The following is a 12691-nucleotide window of genomic DNA, read 5'->3' on the forward strand; positions in this document are numbered from 1 at the left end:
GCCTTAAGTATACAAATTGCGGTTTTTATCCAACGCAATCATAGATTTGAACGTAGTTTTCAATTTAGACTTGTATATTTATTTATATGTATAGGTATAGGAAGATGTGCTATGAGTGCCAATGAAACAAATCTCCATCCAAATAACAATTTATGAAAGTAAACAATTATAGGTCAAGGTACGGTCTTCAACACGGAGCCTTGGCACCGAACAACAAGCTATAAAGGGCCCCAAATAACAAGTGTAAAATCATTCAAACGCGAAAACCAACGGTCTAATCTATATAACAAAAACGAGAAACGAGAAACATGTATAAATCATATATATATATATATATAAATTGATTAATCTTACAGTGCGATGGATCATGTAATATGATACAGTACTCTACAAAATATAATATATAACAAGTCAAAAAGGGTACAACTTCACCATAAAATAACTACAAAATGAACAAATATTTGATATTTCGGATAACAGATATTCTTCTTCGGTAATAGCACGATGCAAACTGAATCACGCCAATCTATTAAAATCTTGAAATTTATACAATTTAAGCGTACATCACAGACGCTGGTACAATTTTAAAATTTCCAAACACGGCGCAAAGACTACAAAGATAGACCAGAATAAAAACAGTTATATGCGATGTGAACTGTCACAACTCTAAATTTCCAAAGGTAGTGACAGTTAGATGTTACAACAGCTGCATGGATAGTAGTCCCCAAATATAAAACAAACATTATTTTTTTATTCTTCGATGGAACCAATTATGTTTTAAACTTTTTTTTTAAACATCCTTGTGAGCGCTAATGCAAAAAAAATCCAAATACATGTGTATCTTTGATTGTAATTCGTTAAAAATTTTATTTGGCTTTTATACATGATGGAAGCTGTGTGGTTAACCCATGGAAGTATTATTTAAATATTACTTCCATGGGTTAACAGAAAAAAGAAATGAACATAGTGCAAAATAAAGAAACTTAGTTGTAAGTACGAACAAATTCAACTTTGCATATACGTCTAAAGGTTTACAAACCAGGATACGGTACTGATACTTATTTATTTTTTTAAACAAATTTGGAGTAGCCTTATTTGGCTCAATTCAAATTTAAAAATTATCCAACAGATTCTTAAAACTGTTCAAACTAGAAAAAGGTACAAGGTATTCAGAAAATAAAACAAATTTGGAACGAGTTATCATGGCAACAAACCATGACAAACTGCATATTTTTTTTATTTTTTTTATTTTCCTTGTTTTTCATCACGTGTTAAGTAAAAATTAGTTTTGAAAAATGTGTGCGCACCTGAGAAACAACTTTATATTTGGTGAGATTATTTCAATAGTTATAAATTATAATTAAGCTCCCTAAATTATTTGGTTGTAACTTGGCTGCGCAAATAGTTTCAACAATTGAAATTAGTAACTGTATGATTTCTATATTTTGCATCGTTTTTGTGAAAATCAGACATACTTTGACTCTGATATAGCATGATAATACGTCGGGTGCCACATGTGGGGCAGGATCTACTAACCCTTTAGGTTTTTATGGGGTCCGTGTTGCTTAGTCTATAGTTTTCTATGATGTGTCATGTGTACTTTTATTTGTCTGTTTGTCTTTTTTTTCAATTTTTAGCCATGGCGTTTTTAATTTATTTTCGATCTATTAGATTGACTGTCCCTCTGGTATCTTTCGGCACTCTATATTTGACGCAATTGTGACGTCATCAGATTAACATCTTTATGTTTTCATATATATTTCTTGACCATATGAAAGACGATTGATGCCATGTTTTGAGCAAGATCTGCTTAACTTCAAGAGCACCTGCGATCAGCCCAGGTTTTTTGGTGGGTTCGATTTCTTTAGTCTTTTGGTTTCAATGTTGTGTATTATTATTTGTCTGTTCGTCTTTTTCTTTTTTAGCAATGGCGTTGTCAGTTTATTTTCGATCTATGAGTTTGAATATCCCATTGGTATCTTTTGCTCCATTTTTTTTTTATCTTTGTAAAATATGATTACAGAGAAATCCGTATCACGAACAATTATATGCGTTACTATGTGAACCAGTCATTAAGGCATGAATATGCTACAAAACATGAATATATATATACAGTATGAGCTTTACTTTTTGGTGAATGACGTACTTTTTGTTGAATAAATATTGACCTTCAGTCTTCAGTTCTTAGATGCCTTATTGGTACTATATATAGTATTATTAATTTAACTACTCTCTTATTGTACTTAATATGATGATAACTGTCTATGCAATACAAAAGTAGCAACTCGGCCAATACAGAATAAGTAGGCAAATATAGATTTTTTCTGTATTGGCCCAGTTCCAATTCGGCCAATACAGGATTTTCGGAACTTCTCTGGTTTTTGGTTAGAAATTAACGATGAAGGCAAATGTATGTAAACAGTCGTCTGCAAAACATTGTTGTTCATTCTACACAGTTACACACAAAAACAAACATGTCTAAATGCAAAAAAATAACAAACGGAGAAGAAATGATTGACGCATTGGTGGAAGATATCTTCCGCTATGAAGAATTGGCCGAACTTGAGGCGGAGGCAATCAGACACAATGTGACAGGCGTCGCAAACTCTGTACGTTATGAGGAACTAGAAGTAGAAGTTGAAGTTGAACAACCAACTATGCCACAGACTGACATGACTGCCCACTGACAATTATTACGGGATGACGATCAAGACGACGATAACAAAGAAAATGACGAGGAGAATGTAGGTAGATTCAAAATATTCACTGATGAAGAGACTGACCAATTTCTTGACATTAATAAGAACAAAAACACCGGATCCAAGACTAAAAGTGATGTGAAAATTGTTAGAGACTTCTTCGTATCAGTTGGTGAAATGAGGGACCCAACAAAAATTCTCCCTAAAGAACTAGACAGTCTGTTAGCAAGATTCTTTTTGGGAGTCAGAATGAGAGACTTGACAGAATATGAACCAGACAGTCTACATGGGATTCATAATAGCTTGGATAGATACTTCAGGGATATGAAACTCATTATAAGGTACATTTTTTAAATTTTAATATTTGAAACTTATATATCTACATAAGCTGCCAATCCTGAGCTACTAAGGTTTTTTTTTTATGAACTTAACTTAAATAATGGCATTGATGCACAGTCAGAATACCTCCCCCCTTTTTTTTTATTTAAGCCCTGTAAAAGTGTATTTTGATATTAAAAAAAAAACAACAAAAGACGGTTAAAAAATTACAAATTATGTATGAAACAAAGTTTTTTGAAAATGTTTTTTAGTGGAAACACATGACTTACAGACTTGTAATGGATTTTTTATTTGCCTTAAATTAAATCTGAATTTTGAAATTTACTACTATTTTTAGGTAATATTATGTCACACACTTTTTACTTCAGTATAAAAAAGATCCAGAGTTTGCTCACTCAAGACGAGTACTGGAGACAAAAAAGAAATCCCTGAAATCCATGGGAAAAGGCAACAAACCAAATAAAGCTGATTCCTTGACAGGAGATGAAATTGCCATCCTCAGGGGGAAAGGAATTATTGGTACACGTATGTATTATCTTTTTTTCATAAAGTTATTGCATGTATATAGCCTATACATAAATTTTAGAAAATACTTCACAAATATCATGTAAAAAGAATACAGTTTAATGTTGCTGTTGTAACAAAATAAAAATAAATGAAATTTACAAGGAAGTATACTTATTATTTACTATTTCACATTGTGCATTTAAAATAAATTGATATAAAATAAATTAATGTTGTAAATAGTTCAAAAATTGAAGTTATGTTCTACTCTTTTATCTAGAAAATCCAGAAGCTCTTCTAAATGCAATTTGGTTAAACAATGGTGCATATTTTGGTCTGAGAGGAAGACAGGATCATGTCAATATGTTGTGGGAAGATGTCCTACTTAAAAAAATATCCAATGGCAAGGAATATTTACAATTCAATGGTATATATCATATGCTACTGACATTTTTGGTGATATTATTGTTTGCTACATGAAGTTCTTATTGGAAAATAAAATATATTCCGACGAAAAAGCCAATTTGCATGCACATTTATATGGCAGCAGTCCTTTTGCGCCAATTACTGTTTTTCAGGGGTATCATTTGCGCCAAATTTTGTTTTCAAAATGTATCAATTGCGCCAATATTCGGAACTCATTTGCGCCAATTTACCTGAGCATATATCTATGATAATAAATATTAATGATTAATATTCGTTCTTCTTTTTGGCTTAAAAAGTATCATATGTTCGGAGATATTTCGTCATGAAGATGAGCATCTGGAGAGAAATGACTTGAGATGCATTAGTCAGTCCATGTACAGAGAGAGAAGAAAACATATTGCTTTGATGAATTTTTAATACAAGATATGCAAAAAGAGAAGAAAATAGAAGCTGTTGCTGATTATGTTTTAGCCACATATGTAGATGACACAGTGCTTTGTTCCCACCATCGATCCGTATGGGCTGAAACTATATCTACCGCAAGACGTACCAGTAATGGAGCAGAAGCATAACACGGGAATTATTATGAACTGTTTTATGCAGTTCATCCTTCAATGTTCGTCTTTTTGGACAATAAAGTGAAGTTACAAGCTAATACATACATTAAATGAGGTAGTACCCATGCAACGGCAGTAAGAAGAAAGTATGCTTCAGAAAAAGAAACATTTGCCGTGTAAACTACCGGTTCCAAGTCCAAAATAAGGAGGAGAGAAGTCATTTTTCTTCTTATTGGCGCAATCGTATGTTTTATTTTTGGCGCAAATGATACCATGTAATTTTAAAACAGGTGGCGCAAACGTAGCATTGGAGAAAAAAAGTTGTGGCGCAAAAGGACGCATTTTTGGCGCAAACGGATCTCTCCCCATTTATATATAGCACTGTTACAAACATGACCGAAAATGATTACAAACTCTCTCTGACTCAGTTAGTATCAGTAGTTACGAGCATGTATTAGTATGAATGTGTTCCAGCTCTTATGTACAAAAACTACAATCTTGAACCAATATCAGCTGTTTTTCAAGAACCAGAATCTTATCAACCTGAAGAAATGACAAGCTTAATATTTTTTTTAATAGAAAAGGACCAATATTGACTGAGGCCACAGGCCGAGGTCAATATTGGTTCATTTGTTCATAAACCTAACCCAAGAAAACAAACAGTTTTATTTTATTTCAGAACGTAGCACTAAAACAAGAAGTGGGGAAAAAGTTGGAGATTACAGACCTGTCCAGCCCAAAGTCTTTGAAGAACCAAAAGCAGGAGAAAAATGTCCCATACATATTTACAAAGAATACAGTCGTCATAGGCCTACTATAGACCACGACTCTAGATTTTACTTCAGGCCATTAGTGGACCCAAAAACAAATGTCTGGTTTTCCAAACAATGTGTAGGAAGGGACAAGTTAGGTCGTATCATGAAAAACATGGCTGAAAAGGGAAAATTGCAAGGACGTAAGGTCAATCACTCAGGCCGTAAAACTTTTGCCACTGCTTTACTGTAGAGTGGTAAGCCAGTTACAAAGGTTGCATAGTTGAGAGGTTGGAAAAACATTGGGTCCTTAAATCACTATTCTGTTCCTTCAGTTAAACAACAAGAAGAAGCCTCCCATACTATTTCAAGCGTTATGATAACGGAATCACCTGAAAACATGTATCATGACAGTTCTGATATAGCTGATGGACAAATTGGTGAAATTGTACATCAACCTTGCAGTTTAGTTCCCATAGTTGAGTCAGGTTCATCTGTAGCACAAATGACCAATCTATCTAGTAATCAAATGCAGTCTCACTCTGAGTCAGAAAAACAAGACAATCCGTTATCACTGTTTTGGAGGGCCGTTATTAGTGGTGGTACCATGAATATCAATATTGTCTCTAGCAGCAATAAGAAAAAGAAAACATGTACCAGCACAGTATCTAGTGAAATTGTTTCATCTCAAGAATAACGTTACTGCATACAAATGATAGACTAGTAGTTTTATTGTTTCTTTGAAGAAAAAAAAAGTTCTTACTATTCAAATGTTAATTTTTATTATTATTAAATGTTGAACAATTAAAATATTTCTGTATTTTGTCCCATAGTAGTAGTAAATTAATAAAGATATCATTACGTGGTTATTTCTGTATTGGCCTTGTTATTGGTCCGAGGACAGCTGTATTGGCCTTCGGCTTCGCCTCAGGCCAATACAGCAAGCCTCGAACCAATAACAAGGCCAATACAGAAATAACCACGTAATAATATCATAATAATACCACATACTCCCCAAGAATTACAGCATATAATTGCAGGATAAAATGGCGTGCATAAACCTGATGTTAGAACAATATAGTTTATTTGATATAATTAAATATATAGATTCGTTACGATACATACAGATCTATAGAGTACATGAATTTACATACCTGTTATGTTCAATCTTCTATATGACGGTACAGTAGACGATAACTGATGTCTGTGAAATCTATCTTATAACTTTTTTGAATTGTACAGAAGACTGCATTAACCATCAAACATTGGCCCCTGAAAAGAAAACAAAGACAAAAAACAGACAACAGACCAGACAAAATGCAATAAGCTACGAATAATTGACTCAAACAGGCACAACATATAGTTATATTGATTAACATTATTTGTGCATTACAATGTAATCAACAAACAAATCAGGATGGTTGCATTAACTAACGAAAAATACAGAGTACAAAATGTACGTCTGCAAAGTTAAACCAACTCAAATATTTAATAAAATATGCTTCATCTTAAGTTGGCATGTCAAATGTCAACACAGCATATGCTCATGTCGAGGATTTAAACTGATGTGAATGATATCATAAACATGCATATGATATACAGTGTGGGTGTTACTTTTAGTAAAGATGCTAAATGGAACACCCATGTGGAAAATATCATAAAACATGTATCTAAACATTTAAATGTACTTAGAAAATTAAAGTACAGGATAAGTAGGAGAAACTCAGAAAAGCTTTACTCGACTTTTATTAGACCGCTTCTCGAATATGCATGTGAAATTTGGGATAATATGGGTGTGGGTTATTGTAAAAAATTAGAACAGCTGCAGCTTGAGGCAGCCAGAATTGTAACAGGTCTTCCTATTTTTACAAGTAATAGAATTATTTATGATGAGATTGGTTGGGAAACTCTAGCTGAACGAAGAGAAAGAAGGAAGTTACAATTATTTTATAATATTCAACATAATAATGCACCAGCCTATCTTCGCAATTTAATTCCACCAACAATCCAAAGTACAGCTGTTTATCCATTACGTAATGGGAATGATATAATATACCCTTTTTGTAGACTTTCATTAACCCAAGAGTCCTTCATACCTTCAACAATACGACTGTGGAATAACCTTAATGTGGTGACACGCAACATTGACTCTTTAGGTAAATTTAAAACCGAACTAAAAAATCTTAAATTGAATTCAAAAGCCCAAGTACCAAAACATTATGACTTTGGCAATCGTAAACTCAATATTATATTGACACAACTTAGGTGCTCAGCTTCTTTTTTGAACTATGATCTTAACAGAGTCAACATTATTTCAGATCCGTCTTGTAGTTGTGGTGCTAAGTTCGAAGATTCGCGTCATTTCTTTTTTTATTGTCCTAATTATTCGAAAATAAGAACCAAATTATTTAATAATCTACATTGGTTACCAGATAACTCAGTCTCTCTACTAAATTTGAACACCTTAACCTCCGGCGATAAGTCTTTAAGTAATGTTGAAAATGAAAGAATTGTAAAGAATGTATATGAATTTATTAAAGAGTCTAAGAGGTTTCTAACTGTGTAATGTAGAACATAATAAAGTGCAAATACATGCATATAGTGTATTACCACTCACATCATCACACACCATCTTTTCAGAGTTCAAATATTTTATATATATATATACATAATGTATTGTTTGTATGCATGCTTTGTAAATATTCTATTGTTATAAATTGTTATGGGAGAAGACTTTATAAGTTTGATTAACTTGTGTCTCATCCCTTTTGCACATTTACGCAAATAAAATATGTTTAAACTAAACTATACAGTGTGCACAAATTCAATAGGACAACATATGACGTTTTTAATTTATACATATAAAAAGCAGTTGTCAAGCATGAAAGCATATATAGTTTAGTGAAATAAGCATTTAATATAGTAACTAAAACTATAATCACACTAAGATATAAGACAAAGACATACAACCAGAAAGAAACAACATAATATTTTAAAATCAGTCATTGTTATATGTTTAAAACAAACAAACAAGCACACTTAATATAACAGCCTTCATAGATTGAAGGACTTCATATCAGTTATTAAATAATGGCGCCACATTTACGTTTTGATTAAAAAAAAACGCGCCTAAAGAAAAAAAATAGTGCATTTTGATGTATTCTTTACGTTTTGATAACACTTTAGTTTTTTTTATAAATCTAAAGTAGTTCGTTTTCCAGAATAACCAAATATAATTAGGTTTTATCTGAATTCTTCAATCATTTTTCGGGAAATCGTTGATCACAGACGGTTCATTTGTTCATAAAAGCTGATAGTCCTGAAATTGTAGGAATGTATAAACCAATAAAGCAGAGCAAACTCAAATACGACAACTTACATTTGCAAGCTGTTAGAACACATTGCTGAGTTTCCAATAATGAACCTGTACAAGAACTTGTCAAGCAGGTGCGTGATCTAGTTTGCTCTTTTGTACTGAATGACAATGGACAACCACTCCATGATGTCCAAGTCGAAAACGTTTCGCCTTTTTTTAAAGTAAATAATGAATTGGTAAGTTCTTAGATAGCTTAACATCATTTACAAAAACTGTTTTCTCATACATAATTATCTTTTTCTACTTAAAAAGATACTCAATGGCATATTTTGAATTGTCCTATCGTAAAACTTGAAGAAAATATACGTTTTTTTTTATTTGAATGAGTATTTATTTAACTTCATCAACCTTTGAAAAGTCGCCAATTAAATTATTTTGTTTATTATTTGTATCTCTGTCCCATGATTGACATTCGTGTTCACATTGTTTGTTGTCACTTTAGTTATAGGAGGTTTTTTTGAAATTATTTTCAAAGGAATGTATCGGATTTTACAAAAAAGTGTCTTTCTTACTTCACGTTTAAATAAAATTGAGAAAGGAAATGGTGAATGTGTCAAAGTGACAACAACCTGACCATAGAGCAGACAACAGCCGAAGGCCACCAATGGGTCTTCAATGTAGCGAGAATTCCCGCACCCGTAGGTGTCCTTCAGCTGGCCCCTAAAAAATATGTATACTAGTACAGTGATAAAATATTTCGGTCACATTTCAGAAGATAGAATTTAGCAATCTATTGTTGGTTCTGTGAGCACAGTGGGTCAAAAGGGACAACTTTAAAACGCTGAATGGGTTATGCACTGTTAATGGGCTGCAAATACTCTAAATGACGTCACTTTCCGATCACAAGGGATTGTATGTCAAATAAACTAACATAACAGGTACTTGCAGGAACTGTAGAGGTTACTTTCCGCATGCAAAGAAGTGTGCAGCAATTTGAAAAGCTGTAACTCGTGTAAACAGATGCTATTTTTTCGCAGAAGTATGCAGATTCATATGTGATAGAACAAAAACTTAAAAAACAAGAATCCAAACTGTTATGTGTTATGTTCAGTGGACCGTCTAATTGGAGTAAAAACTCTAATTTGGTATAAAAAGATCATATCATAGGGAACATGTGCATTAAATTTCAACTAAATTAGACTTCAATTTCATCAAAAAACACGGTGAGAACAAAATCTTTAATCTCGGATTAGCACTATCATTTTTTATGTTCAGTGGACTGTGAAATTGGGGTCAAAATTTGATAAAAAAAACTTTAACTTGAAGCGGGACGAATGGACTGACAAACGAACGAATGGACGACCGGACGGACGGACGGAGGAACGAACAGACACACAAACCAAAACAAAAATGCCCTAGCTTGGGCACTAACAAAATGAGATTAGAAGGAGTAGGAAACCCACTTTGAAAAGATATAGTACATTGCTGTCGAATCCTGGAAATCTGAGACGATAAGACCTGAGACCTGCAAATTTTGTTGGATTTTATCACGAGTATCAATTATCTTCAATACTGATGCAGTAACAGACCTAGAGGAAACTTCCATTGACAATTTATAGTACAATCCTGCGTTTCAGTTTCGTACTTTATTTGGCCCTTTTAACTTTTTGGATTCGACTCACTCAGAACAGTCTCCGGGACAAGTTTGCAATTCCGCTGAGTGCAAAAGTTGTCACCCTAATTTTTGGAGTTAAGTCAAAATGAAGTTGATAACTTGGTTGGTATTGGTTCCCTGATATTTGTCCTAAAATTTATTGGCTCTAGCACCACTGTTGAAAAAGTTATGCCCCTTTTTTCAACAATTTCCTCAGAGGAAAAGTAGTTTTCCTCAAGGGAAATCAAATTTCCCTAAAGGAAAAAGATTTTTCCTCAAGGGAAATTGTTTTTTCCTCAAGGGAAAAAGATTTCCCTTTGGAAATTTGCTGCATAAATATTTCCTTTGAGGAAATTCTATTTCCTTAGACGAAATTCTATTTCCTTTGAGGAAATTTGCGGCTTCAAATTTTCCTTTGAGGAAATACTTTTTCCTGTGAGGAAATTTGTAGCTTTAAATTTTCCTTGGAGGAAATACTTTTTCCTGTGAGGAAATTTTTGACAAACACTTTTCCTTGAGGGAAAATTCAAGACAACAAATTTTCTCTAAGGAAATCATTGTTCTTCAAATTTCTTCTAAGGAAATTTCTGAACATCAAATTTCTCTTAAGGAAATGTTTTTCCTTATTTTAACTTGTTAAACATTTCTTCACTATACCATGTATACAAACAGTATGCATATAATTTTTACAAGACTGAATAATTGATACAAATGATATTTAAAACTTCAATAAATGTTTGACTCAACATTTTAATGACATTGATAATTAATACAGTCTGACTGTTAAGGTCTAGGTATTGTTCATACTTTTTATATAACTTTAACTTTGATTTATAAAAAAAATTTGTAGCAAAGGATTCTGTTTTCTTTGTAATTGTTTCAATGCAATATATTAATAAGCAACAAATTTGAATGTCATACCATTTGTGGTGTTCTAAAGAATTTGTTTATATTTGCAGATTAAATAATAAAATAAACACTTTTCCTGTTACATGTATTTTAAATTAAAAAAAATCTTCTGTTTCAGCTTGTGTACAGTTATGCAATCCACTACGTAAGAATTCAGTGAATACATTATTCCATTCACTAAACATTTTCCTTCAATTCTAAGAGAAAACATTTTTGCAAATTGTTCTTCAATGATCTTCTTCCGTATATTTGATATGAGGGAGCGATGTAAATGTGTGGATAAAAACTGGTGTTCCCTTTTTCAACAACAAAATAGTATTTTTTCTGCATTTCTCCTTTCGTTCGACTAATAAATATAATATGTTGTTGCTTTTATACAATAGTGTTTTTGTGTATCTATGATAGAACCCCATTTTGTTTATGGTCATTATCATGTGATTATGATGAAATTTCCTATTTCTTGTTTGCAGGAAAGCACACATTCCAGTTCAAATTAATCTAATTGTGCACTATGTAGATATTTTCAACTTTAAGTTTTCTCTTCATTAATGACCTATTGATCATGAGTACCAAGATGTCTGATCACCTATAAATACACAAAATAAACAAATAAAATGTTATAAATGGAGAGAGAAACAGCAATACAAGTTTATTTTGTCATGTTTATTAACATTTTAAATATATTTCCTTTCTTACTTGTGAATGCTTTTGTCTAAAGTTCTTATATTAGTTGATTTTGTGCATTTATCAATCTTCCAAGTTGAGGCAGTTTGTTCTTTATATATATATGTTGAGCTGTTAAACCACTGTCTAAAGTTAGGGTAGGGTTGAGTGCTCATAAACCTGTTTTTTATTACATGCATTAGTTTTTTTATGGATTTTTTAACTTAAGCTGTCAGTTACTGTGAGTACTTAACTTTGTGTCTTTTCAATTAAGGGAAATGTATAAATTTCTTGCTTACTGTAAACCAACTTATTTTCGCGAGCGATTTATTTTCACAAGCAATTTATTTTCGCATTTAGAAATATAAGGCGCATATAAATTGTCACAAATGTTTTTCATATGTATCTTCCCTTCTTCATGTTCTCAAAATGCATTAAATTAACTTGAAAATCGCGAAAAATAAATAGCTGTGATGTAGACTAGAAAGTATAAAAGGCAAAATAAAGTATTCGTGAAAAATTAGTTGGTTTACAGTAGTCCAGTTTGTGTTTGCAGGAAATTTACATCATTGGTTGTCTGGTGGAGAGTTGTCTTATATAACCTTGCCATATTCCTATTGTGCCTGTCCAAAGTTCGGAGCCTGTAGTTTTTGTCAGTTTAGTATGACACTAAAATTTAGTGGTTGTTGTTGTTGTTTCATACAGGTCATATTTATTTTTTGTAATTTATTTTTTTATAAACTAGGAAATTAGTTTTACAGTTTGGATTGTTTCAATTTTTCATCTGAGAGTCTTTTATAGCTGCCTACTTTGACTATAGGGTATGAATTTTCTCATTATTGAAGGTCGTCACAGGCCTACAATTGCTTTCT

This window comes from Mytilus galloprovincialis, chromosome 7, assembly GCF_965363235.1.
Source record: "Mytilus galloprovincialis chromosome 7, xbMytGall1.hap1.1, whole genome shotgun sequence".
NCBI lineage: Eukaryota > Metazoa > Mollusca > Bivalvia > Mytilida > Mytilidae > Mytilus > Mytilus galloprovincialis.